The sequence below is a fragment of the Pipistrellus kuhlii genome, unplaced genomic scaffold, assembly GCF_014108245.1.
Source record: "Pipistrellus kuhlii isolate mPipKuh1 unplaced genomic scaffold, mPipKuh1.p scaffold_m20_p_1, whole genome shotgun sequence".
Lineage (NCBI taxonomy): Eukaryota > Metazoa > Chordata > Mammalia > Chiroptera > Vespertilionidae > Pipistrellus > Pipistrellus kuhlii.
The window spans coordinates 88799433-88811583 of record NW_023425404.1 but is presented as its reverse complement, the minus strand read 5'-3'; the positions used below and the strand labels follow the sequence as shown (position 1 = coordinate 88811583).

The following is a 12151-nucleotide window of genomic DNA, read 5'->3' as shown; positions in this document are numbered from 1 at the left end:
TCTTGAACCTTAAAATTCAACTGCTGTCTTTAGGAAATAGTTCCCTTTTATAGATTTGTATTTTAGAATATGAAACCTACCTTCTTTTAATTATGAGATTTCCCCCCAAATTCATCATTTAGCCTGCCTGCGTTGATTCTCCTAAGTTTACTCCTGTGGTGTATTCTTCTAAGTCCTGGCATTTATTTGAGCCCCTCTGCCAGGTGCACAAGCCTCACAGAGGAGTAGCCCTTCCTATAAGAGAGAAACTCATATCTGGGGAGAGGTGGCAGGAAGCACAGGGACAGCTGGCATCAGAGTTGGAAAGGGTATACTATCTACCAACCCCCGAATGGGGGGTGGGCTTGGAGAAGTCCTAGAAGGAACTCTTAGAATCTCAAATGAGGCTGATTGAAACACAGCATGCAGCTGTTGTTCTACCCAAAGAAACCTGCTCTGTGTAATTCTGAACTTAAACATAAAAGAGGGATTTTTTTTTTTACTTTATATAATAATTCATCACAGCATTTTTTAAAAAATGTGTTTTACCTTAGCTGATGTGCTCAGTGATTAGAGTGCTGACCCACACACCAAAGGGTCACAGGTCCCATTCCCAGTCAAGGTTCAATCCCCAGTCCCAATTTGGCATGTGCGGAAGGCAACCAATTGATGTTTCTCTCACATCAATATTTCTCTCTCTTTCCCCTCCCTTCCACTTTCTTTAAAAATCAATGGGAAAAATATCCTGGGGTGAGGATAAACAAACAAGAAATAAACAAACAAGTAAATAAATAAATAAATAAATAAATGTGTTCTTCCTATACATTTAAAATATGTAGTTTGAAAAAAAAAAAGGTCTTTAAATTTTTTTTAAATTTCTTTATTGATTTTAGAGAGAAGAAGGAAAAGAGTGAGAGAGAAACATTGATCTATTATTCCACTTATTTATGCATTCATTGGTTGATTATTGTATAGACCCTGACTAGGAATTGAACCTGCAGTCTTGGCACATCCGGACGATACTCCAATCAGATGAACTACCCAGCCAGAACTGAAAAAAAAAAGTCTTATGAAACTTTTCTGAAGTATTGACATTGGGCAAGTTTCCTGACCTCTTTAGGTCTCATTTTCCCACTTGGCTCTGCCACCTGGCTCTCCAGTTCTGATTTCCTGAGCCCTGTGGTGTGACTGTATGTCAGCAACCATTGTGAAGTTTTAAGCGGTAGAGAGCTAACAGGGTTAAATGAGCAGTGCTGCCAACTCATATTCGGGTGGGGGTGGGTGGGAAGGGCACATATTCTGTGGCTCTCGCTCTCAGGCTTGACTGGGCCAGTTCATTCACTCTGGCAGAGAGGTGGCTCCATCATGAACATTGCATTTTAGTTTTTCTTCCTCCTTCTGCCGGACTACCCCATTTCTGGGCGGTCTTCTTGCTTATTGCATAGAGTGAGTGTGTGCCTAGGTGGGAAGGTAGAACTGCAACCCTCCCCGACCCATTCTCCTTTCTTAGCTTAATCAGAAAAGTGTCCCATAGTTCTTTTCCATGGCACCAAGTTTGAATTGATCTTTGTTGCTAGTAAGAGGCAGGGAGGTGGTTTCTGGTTCCTGCGTCTCCTGGCCTGAGCCATTTAGTTAAGAGCAGCAAAATCCTGATCTTATCAGGAGGGTTTTATAGTCCAGTGATGTTGCTTATAACAGTACGTATCTGCTTTTACTTCCTGGGATTCTTTTCTCCTTTTAGGATTCTCCTATAATCTTGCCCATTATCCTCTTATGCATGTCTCATTACCTCTTGGAATCAGTTAAAACCGGGAGGAAGGGGAAATATATTTTTCTTTTCTTCCTATCAAGATCTAGGAATTGGACTTGAACATTACATTATCAACCGACCAGCAGTAGAACAGTTACAAGTGTGGTACAGGTACTACCTGCAAAGCCTGGGTCTAGCCCAAGCACATCCCACACCGAATATTTTTGCGCCGCAGCCAATGTAACAGTATGTAAGAACGTTTTAATAAAAATTTCGTGACTTAGCTGAATCTGGTTTGGCTCAGTTGATAGAGTGTCGGTCTGCAGACTGAAAGGTCCCAGGTTTGATTCTGGACAAGGGGATGTACATTGGTTGCAGGCACATCCCCAGTGGGGGATGTGCAGGAGGCAGCTGGTCAATGTTTCTCTCTCATCGATGTTTCTAGCTCTCTATCCCTCTCCCTTCCTCTCTGTGAAAAATCAATAAATATATATATATTTTAAAAATTCATGACTTAATTTTTACAATATCGTGTTACACATAATTATTAATAACAAACTACAATGTTCGCTAATGACTAATTACTATAATTGTGTTGCATTCATTTTCCTTATACTCCTTATGTGCAGGCACACCATTTCTTTCACTAATGCTGGCAGTGAATATTTTAGCAGCGATTACCATGCCGTTAGTCTTGTACTGACTTGTTTGATGTGGGCAACAGGAAATATTTTACTTTCGGAGAACAAGAAAAATAGGTTTATTTGTGTTATGCTTATTAATTTGTGCAGGTATTCAGTGTTTAATTTTTATTAAAATGTTATTTTATATTAATGATTGCTCATTAATTTCAGTCCTTTGTATTCAGCATGTCTGTATTGAAATAAACCTACATTTCTATGAAAATCGAAGCTTTTTTTGCAGTCCACATAAACTTAAACCTTGTTTATTTGGCCCGTGTTAGCCTTTGAGTTTGACCAGAAGATAGTTTGTGCATTTCTTATTTAAAAAACACAATCGTAACAATAACAACATAATAATTAGTCCAAATATTTTAGTTACATTTTGTATGTCAGAGTAATTGGTATCTGTAGGCTTGGGATCTGCCCCTTGAAGTTTAGTGATTTTGCTAAAGACTACTTTGAGGCAGGTCCTAGGACTTTGCCCAGATCCTTGACTTTGGGGTTCAAAATCTATTAGATTATAGAAAATAGACAGGAAGGAAAAACATTACTGTTCTGTGTCTTCAGAGAACACTCAAGAATCTCTATAAAAGTTGTCAGTGTATGATGATGTTCAAAGGACAGGACAATTTCTTCAGTATTTCAGAATACGGGAGCCCAAAGGGTACATTGGTCCATTAGCCTCTGTACTTTATACCTGAGGAAAGGGTTAACTGTTGGAGGAGTGAGGAATAGGAACTAAAATTGCTTTGGATGTCTGAACTGTGCTTTAATAAAATATTCTAGGTGGCTAAGAAGTAATCCTAAAATAACCTGGATACTTAATTGCTTTTAAAGACAGGCACTCCTATTTCTGGGGAGGTACAGTTCTAAGGAATGCAGTGCTGGCTCCTAAGATCTTAGAGGCATGGTTTAGTTGGCCTTTTTCCCCAAATCCCAGTAAAAAAGAAAGGCCCAAGGCAGCCTTATTGGGTCAGGAGACACTGGTTAAATTTCTCCTCATTGAAAGGTTGGCAGTAAGCCTTTGGCTCCTGCTGCTGCCAGTTGACATAACCTGGCTTCCTCCAGGGCTGTGGGATTGGTCTCATTGTTCCCTCACTCCCAACCCACACACACACACAAATAACCAGATCAGTGGCCTGTTTTCATTAGTGCCAAAGGCTTTCTTCTTGCTTGATCCCTTACTCTAGGGGTGTCGAACTCAAGCAGAGAAGGGGCCAAAATCTAAAATCCAGCCTAAATCGCGGGCCGAATGGTTTACTGAACAGTCATAAACTGTCATTGTGATGGAAACGCAGCGGAGTGCAGTGATGACAGCGCAGTGCGGGCCACATTGCAAGGCCTGGCGGGACGGATTTGGCCCGCGGGCCTTGTGTTTGACACATGTGCCTTACTCTGTCTCTCCGATTTCTATTAAAACATACCTTTCTCACAAGAAGCTTCAGATTCATCCTTCTCTTTCTCTCTCATGCCCTCAGTCCATCTGCTTGACTCTCTGACTTGGCTGCATCTTAAGATAGTCATTTCTCCCTGGTTCTGCTTCCATCTACCATTGCTCACCCAGATTCTGTGTGCTGCCGACTAGCCCCTGTGCCAGCTTTCCCTCTCAGATCGTCAATACTGTTTGCATAAGAAATATATTGACATTTTAAATCATTACTAGCACTAAAAATATTTTTAAGTGAAGAGTCATACTGCTCTGTTATTTGAAAGACTAAGCCCAGCCGCCATGGCTCAGTGGTTGAGCATTGACCTATGAACCAGGTGGTTTGATTCCTGGTCAGGGCACATGCCTGATTTGCGAGCTCCATCCCCAGTGTGGGGAGTGCAGGAGGCAGCTGATCAATGATTCTCTCTCATCACTGATGTTTCTCTCTCTCCCTCTCCCTTCCTCTCTGAAATCAATAAAAATATTGAGAGAGAGAGAGAGAAAGACAGAGAATAAATATTGTGGAGATGTCATCAGTTTGCTAAAATTATTCTATAATTTCAGTGCAATCCAAATTTTATTTGTTGGGGGTGAGAGCATGTGATGTGTCTTGACAAAAGATTCAAAAGTAAATCTAGAAAAAATAAACAATTTTTTAAATTGTCTCTTTCCATTAAATTGTAAGCTCCATGAGGTTAGAGACTCTTGTCTGTGTTCTTTTTCCCTCAGAACCTTTCACAGTATCTGATATATCCTAAGGCCGTGGTCTGCAAACTATGGCTCACGAGCCACTTGCGGCTCTTTGGCCCCTTGAGTGTGGCTCTTCCACAAAATACCACAGCCTGGGCGAGTCTATTTTGAAGAAGTGGCATTAGAAGAAGTTTAAGTTTAAAAAATTTGGCTCTCAAAAGAAATTTCAATTGTGTACTGTTGATATTTGGCTCTGTTGACTGAGTTTGCTGACCACTATCCTAAGGGATCGATGTTTGGACATGAATGAATATAATGAAAAAAAGGAAAAGTGAAAGTTCCCCATAATCTCAATCCAATTAGGTGTCTACATACATGTGTATGTGTATATTATATTTTTTCCAACAAAAATCACCTGAAATGCTAGTTTAAGCATTTGTTTTGTTATTCACAGTTCAGAATTTAAATTTCCTTCTGGTATTCAAGGCATCTCACAACCTGTTTTCACTTTAACTATTCAGACTTGTATCCTCTCTGCTAAAACATACCTTGTTTATCCTTCACTCCATGTTCATTTAAACTGTAAACTTCCCCTGGGCCCTTCTCGGGCAGCTCTGTTTCCACCTCTGATCCTTCCCCACCCCTCCCTGCCCCCTTCCTGTGCACTTTGTATTTTGGTTCTCGTTGCCTTTCTCTAGTAAATGCTGTGTCTGCTCAGTTTGTTTTTCCATCTACACAGGCAGCTTTTTTCTTTTCTCCTCAGCAGCTTGCACAATGCTCTCTTTCTGGGATGGGTTCTCAGCAAAACAGTGTTGAATGAATTTGTCAAAGGATCTTCCCTTCTCAGGACAGAAATGACCCCTCCAGGCCTTCTTGACCAGCCCTATCTCATGTTGGATTCCACACCATGACATTCCAGACAGATGGTCATCTGGGGACATGAAGCCGCCCACCTCTGTTACTGGGCGGTTCTGATTGCTAGAAAAGTCCTTCTTTGGCCTGGAATCTTCTTCCTGGTTACCCTGCCCTGTGATGGTAGTTCTGCCCCCTGGGGCTATAGAGAAAACAAAACAAAACAAAACACAACAATAACAAAAAACTACCTGCTTCCTCTTCCACCAGGCAGCCTTTTATATTTTCAAAGACAGCGATCCATTTCCCCTCTGTGTTTTCGATCTTCCAGCGTTGAGGTGTTGAGGTATTTTAGTTTTCAGTAGCAGTCAGCTTAAACTAATTCATATTTTTTAAGGCCTTTTATGTGCATGTCACAGTGCTAGGTGCCATATTTTCTAGTCCCCTCAGAAATGTAACCACTTGTCTCTCTACCTTCTCATTCTCCGGGGGGCGATGAGGGCCCATCCTACCCAGGATGTTGTGTATTGGAGGTTAGCAGTTCTTATTCCAGTACCCCAGGGAAGTCTCCTGGACAAGTGTTGTATTAGGACTGATTTTTAAGCCCACAAAATGAATTACGAATAAAAGACCTCCCATTGGTAGGAGCTGCCCCAGGCCGTGGCTGGGCCTTGTAGGCTCTATGGACAGAGGATTTGGTTCTTTTTTCCCTCCCTTTCCTGGTATCCCAACCCAGAACATCTTCTACTGTTCTTTTAAGCCACCAGGCAGCATGGTATATAGGTCTGGGTTTAAATGCTCTGAGGCTTGGGGCAAGTTACTTGAGCTCTTTGAGCTGTTGTTTTTCTATCTCTAAAACCACCACCTCTACATTATAGAATTAAGTAAGAAAATATTTTGTAAACTTTTGTCCCAGTACTTACTATGTAGAAGATACATAAACATTAGTTTCCTGCTCCCTTTTCTCCTTTCCAACCTTCTTTCACCACCATTTTTGAGGGATTTAAAGGCAAATGCTCTGTGGCTTCCTAGGGAAGATGAGCTGAATGTGTGTATAGTAGCCAGAGCTTGACTTGGTCAGGCATTTGGAAACAAATCGCCATTTTCTTGTGAGCTCCTAGTGAGATCAAAGCTGTTAAGATATTTCTCAAATAGGAGAAGCTGAGAAGGTTGTAAAATAATGTGTCATTCTGGCTGCTAGGCTATTGAACACTGCCTGCTGCCCATTGGCTGGCATAGGCTGGTCCTCTGGCCATTAGACTTGCACGCAGACTTTCAACTTTCAGTGACACCCTCTTGATCCCTAAACTGTTGAGCTGGCTCTTTTGGGCTTTTTTTCTCCATAATCACCTCTATTGCCCCCTGCTTTTCTCCACTCTAGGGTCTCAGTCAATCACACTCAGCATTCAAGAAAAAAAAAAATCATTTCTGGGCTGATAACTTCCCAGCAGTCACATTTATACCCTGTTGATAGGCCAAGAAAGCTGCCGCCCACAAGCAGTTGGTCAGTTAAGAACCAAGAAAATAATTGCTGAAGTCTAATTCTCACAATGAAAGGAAGAGGGAGAGCAGAACGGTGCCCTCATGGGTGGCGGGGAGCCCATCCTGGTCTTTCAGTAGTTGTGCCAGTGCTTTCTATGTGCTGGGCTGGGACAGGATAACTTACAGCCTGGGCACATGGACAGGGGCACAGGTAACCAGAACCCAAGTGACATAGCCCAGAAGAGAACAGTGTTAATTCTGCCTGGTGGCAGAGGTGGAGGCTTCATACAGCATTTCAGCTGGACTGTAAAGGGTGAGCAGGGTTTAGGAATTACCGTATTTTTCGGACCATAAGACGCTCCGGACCATAAGACGCACCAGTTTTTAGAGAAGGGAAATGAAGAAAAAAAGATTCTGAAACAAATAGTGTCCTAAAATATTTTATGTGCATTAAAACCCAACATCACAGTCATAAACACATGTAATCAACCCTGTAAAGCACATGTGTCCAACACAAGGCCCGCGGGCCAAATCTGTCCCGCCAGGCCTTGCAATGTGGCCCGCACCGCGCTGTCATCACTGCACTCCGCTGCATTTCCATCACAATGACAGTTTATGACTGTTCAGTAAACCATTCGGCCCGAGATTTAGGCTGGATTTTAGATTTTGGCCCCTTCTCTGATTGAGTTCGACATCCCTACTGTAAAGTAAACAGCAGCATTTAGAACCATTTTAGAGCCGGGCAAGCACACAGAGACCACACAGAGCCGGGCAAGTAAAAAAACTTTTTTTTTAAAGTATATGTGTAGGCTATATTTGGACCATAAGACGCAGGGACTTTTTCCCCCCACTTCTGGGGGGGGAAAAAGTGCGTCTTATGGTCCGAAAAATACGGTACTCTCACCTCAGCCAGAAAATCATGTGAAGCAGGTTGGAAGTTTAACTGCTCCAATACAAAGAGAGTAATTTGAAGAGAGTAAACATTTTCCCATCAGCCCCAACTGAATTCTCTCCCCCCCCCCCCCCATGGATTTTTAGGGGTGGAGGGGTGGAGAGAGAAGGAGAGACATTGATTGGTTGCCTCCCCTACATGTCCCGACAGGGCCAGGAATCCAACCTGATACTCTTCAATGTGTGGGCCGATGTTCTAACCATTCAACACATTGGCCATGGGCCCAACTGAATATTTTAAATTAAGTAATGGACTGTCCTGGCTTTGGAACTGAACAACAGGGAACACCTCTCTCATGGCCAACTGTTTTCCCTGCATTTCTTTAAATAGTAACTGTCCTATCTATAGAATGGGTCAAACAGTGGATTGCAGAAAGAGTTTAGTGTGCCATTCATTTCTCCTGTTTGGGCAGGTCTCCTTGTCCTTTCTGGTCATGGAGATAGGGGCATTTCAGACTAAAATCCCATCACTAAGCAGGTTTTTAAACTAAGTGGTTCACACTTAGTAGGCAGAGCTGAAGCAAGTGGCCCCCAACTCCCATCCTATAAGGCATTCTCTTCTGTTGGATGGAGAGCTCTCACATTTAGGTGTTTATTGTCATACTAGGCACACGGTGGTTGGACTGGCCTGCCTGCTTCTACCCTCCTCTCCTCCTTTGGAAAACCCTGAGATTCTGGGTTGTGGATTCCATCCTCTCCACCTAACTGAGTGTTATATACCGTATTTTTCGGACCATAAGACGCACTTCTTTTCCCCCAGAAGTGGGGGGGAAAAGTCCCTGCGTCTTATGGTCCAAATGTAGGCTACACATATACTTTAAAAAAAAAGTTTTTTTACTTACCCGGCTCTGTGTGGTCTCTGTGTGCTTGCCCGGCTCTAAAATGGTTCTAAATGCTGCTGTTTACTTTACAGGGTTGATTACATGTGTTTATGACTGTGATGTTGGGTTTTAATGCACATAAAATATTTTAGGACACTATTTGTTTCAGAATCTTTTTTTCTTCATTTCCCTTCTCTAAAAACTGGTGCGTCTTATGGTCCGGAGCGTCTTATGGTCCGAAGAATACGGTAGTTTCTGAGTGAGTATTCACAGTGCTGGAAGTTACTGTAATTAGCAAAAACAAAACAAAACAAAAAAAACCCCAAAACAAAAAACAACCCTGTGTTTTCATCTCTTCTGATAAAGAATCCCATGAAGAATCGGCTTCAGATCTCCAGTTAGAGAGGGAGTTGGGAATTCAGCTGCCACAGTAAACAGCTGACATAACAGAAGCGGCAGTGATCATGGGTTAAGTAAATGTCTTTCAGCCTATGGGAGCTCCCAGGATAATTGACTTTCCAGCAGGAATTTCTGGCTCAAACGAAATCACTGGGCATTCGGGAAGCTGCTACATCCTTTGTAAGGAGGACTGTGTCTGGTTTTGCTGACCTGACAGACATCATTCATCTTGATTACTCATTATCCTAGTTGCTGCCAGATTTCTATTGACTGTAATTACAATGTGGGGGTAAGTTTTGGCTTTTGAAATTTTTTTATTTATAGTGTTCCACCAATTTGATTATCTGACTCCCTGAGCTGAAGGTGCGGTAGGCAGATTTCCACCGTATCTGCTGGGGACAGGAGGAGTGCATAGTCAGATAGCATTTGCTGAGCACTTCCAGCAGGGAAACAATTCATGTAGCCTATTCATTTAAGCTGACAGAGAATCACTTCTTGATTATGCTTACCTCTCGTTGTGCTAGATTGTTGCTGTCAGAAAGCAGGTCTACACCTCAGATCCCACTTGGAGTAAGAGAAGAAAAGGATGGCCCCCAAATATAACCGATAAGACCTCCTGCTTTCATGCAAGCTTTATTAAATTGAGAGGAGAGAGAGAATGGAATTTGACCAGGCTTCAGTTTTATTGGCATAGCTTCACAGCAAGATCCTTATGAAGTCCAAAGACTGTCCTCCAAGAAACCTCTGCTCTCTGTTCCCATATGCCCCGCCCCAATCTCTTAAACACCCCAGCTAGCTGGGTGGCATCTGCCTACATGTGCACATTGTGTGAGTGCATGCACCTGTGGTCCTGGGGAAGAAATGAGAGAATGACCCATCAACTGGGTCAGAGGTGAACAGCAGGCTTCTAATATGACTTTTTAATTTTAAAAAAATTCAGTCTTTTAATCTCCCTCCCCCCCCCCGCCCCCCCACTTTTAAATCCTCACCCGAGGATATTTTTCAGCGAGAGTAGAAGAAAGAGGGAAGAGAGAGAAATATTGATATGAGATAAACACATTGATTGGTTGCCTCCTGCATGTGCCCCAACCAGGGCCTGGGCTGGGGAGGAGCCTGCAACCAAGGTACATAACTTTGACTAGAACAGAACTGGGGACCTTTCAGTCCACATGCCAATGTCCTATCCACTGAGCCAAATCTGCTATGGCTCATATGACATTTTATATATCCCCCAGCAGAGGGTGATTTTTACTCTCCTGTATGGTATATGTGTTTTGTTTGTATATTTTTAAAAGATGCTCAATTGGTTCAAATAGCCTTTTAACAATGATTGTGGTTCATCAAGCATTCACTGGGGCCTAAGAAGTGCCAGGCAATGTGCTATGTGCCTGCAATACAAAGATGAATAAGACACCTTTGCTCTCAAGGAGCTTATAATACAGATTAGAGGTCCAATGCAAGACATTCCCACACTGGGGGAGGGGGAGGGGAGGGTTTGACCCTCAGCCTGGCTTGCTCTCTTTAGCAGTCCAGGAGCCCTCAGGGGATGTCTGACTGATGGCTTTTAAGCTGCAGACAGACATCCTCAGAGCTGCCACAGAGGCGGGGAAGGCTCCTGCCACCACTGCTGCACTCGCCAGCCATCAGCCCAGCTTGTGGCTGAGTGGCGATTCCCCCCTGTGGGAGTGCACTGACCACCAGGGGGAAGCTCCTGCATTGAGCATCTGCCCCCTGGTGGTAAGTGTGCGTTCTAGTGATTGGTTTTTCTGCTGTTCGGTCAATTTGCATATTACCCTTTTATTATATAGGACTAGAGGCCCACAGCCCTTTTGGTTGGGCTAATTTGCATACTCATTCCTGATTGGCTGGTGAGTGTGGCAGAGTGATAGTTAATTTGTATATTTTATTAGATAGGATAGTTTCAAAATTATAATGTGTTAATTTCTGAGTTCAAAATGTACAGAGATTGTTTCCAGTGTACTTAGAACAGCTTGTGGTGAAGAGGAGGCTGTATATATAAAACAATTCCTGATTTGAGGAATAGTGTTACCCAACTGAATAAGGCAAAGAAGCAGATTTTAAGAACATAAACAAAGGCATATTTATACTTGCAGTTTTCTTGAGTAGTATTTAACCTAATCAGTTGAATCATAATTAGGTTTTTGCTATTTCTCTAATGAAAATTAACATCAACCGCCCTAGCGGGTTTGGTTCAATAGATAGAGCATTGGCCTGTGGACTGAAGGGTTCTCGGTTCAATTCTGGTCAAGGGCACATACCTGGGTTGCGGGCTTGATCCCTGGTAGGGGGCATGCAGGAGGTAGCCAATCAATGATTCTCTCTCATCATTGATGTTTCTCTCTCTCTCCCTCTCCCTTCCTCTCTGGAAATCAATAAAAATATATTTTAAAAAGAAAATAAACATCAACCAAGTGGCATAGGGTCTTTATACCTTGGGAATAATTTCAGACCCTGGAGATCCTTAAATCACTAGAGAGTTCTCTTTACTAGACTTAGGGCTTCTAGTGGTGAGGCTTGCCTAAGATACAACTGTGGTATCTGTGGCCTACTGCCTTTGACCCTTTAACCCCCACTTAGAGTGTTGTATGGAAAGCCAAACTAGCTATCTTTACAACATTATATAAAATGTACAAACACATCCTCATATATAAATGACCAGTAACAATCGGAGGCTGACCAACCAGAAGTCAGTGCTGGCACCGCCCCCAAGCAAGTGGTAAGGGGCAATCAGGCAGGCAGGCAGAGGGGTTAGGGATGATTAGGTAGGTAGACCAGTGGTTAGGGGTGATCAGGTAAGCAGATGGCCCCTTGCAGGGCTGGCTCCACCCCCAAGCAAGTGGCTAGGGGTGATCAGGTAGGCAGACAGCCTCTTGCAGAGGAATGTCTGAGTTGCAGTTTAGGCCTGATCCCTAGGGGGTCCTGGACTATAAGAGGGCACAGATCAGGCTGAGGCCTCCCCAACCCCAGTACATAAATTTTGTGCACCAACCCCCTAGTATATATATATAAAAAGCTAAGTTGACTTGTGCAAGTGCGATACATATGCTCTCACTGGCACCTATCGTGAATTTGGTTGACTTTTCTATTATAGAGA

At 42.9% G+C, this 12151-nt stretch overlaps 1 protein-coding gene across 5 annotated transcripts in view; it reads left to right on the top strand.

The window, feature by feature from the left end:
- Positions 1-12151, top strand: part of ARID3B (AT-rich interaction domain 3B) — an 82016-nt gene that overhangs the window by 40425 nt on the left and 29440 nt on the right. The window lies entirely within an intron of this gene.